The sequence below is a fragment of the Lottia gigantea genome (genome assembly GCF_000327385.1).
Source record: "Lottia gigantea unplaced genomic scaffold LOTGIsca_218, whole genome shotgun sequence".
NCBI lineage: Eukaryota > Metazoa > Mollusca > Gastropoda > Lottiidae > Lottia > Lottia gigantea.
In genome coordinates this window covers 148,081-148,500 of record NW_008708537.1, presented here as the reverse complement: position 1 = coordinate 148,500, position 420 = coordinate 148,081, and positions in this window count along the sequence as shown.

The following is a 420-nucleotide window of genomic DNA, read 5'->3' as shown; positions in this document are numbered from 1 at the left end:
GGCCCTTCTCCCGGAAATTGTTATGCTCTCGTGCATTCTGAGACCAGTTGAGCCTCTGACCCAATACAGAAGGAGTAAAACTAGGTTTTTTTTATATCCTTTTTGTGAAATATGAATGAAAGGTCATCGGTGATTTCAAGACTTTATAAGCTAATCAGTGACCGAGATCAGATGATGAGCAACTGTATGTATGATAAACGAGACTATAATCAGTATTGATTTCCTATTATCCAGACTGTTATTAGATAATGTCTATATTTCCTTGTTACCATGGTAATCATTATATATCAGTTATCGACGAAATCTGTTCTTCTAAGCATTTCACGTTTTTCTTTCTATTCCTAAGGAATATGACTGATATATTTAATATAGATATGGGCGAGATGCTCGTAGGGCAATATCTGAGGGTCGAAAGGGGGC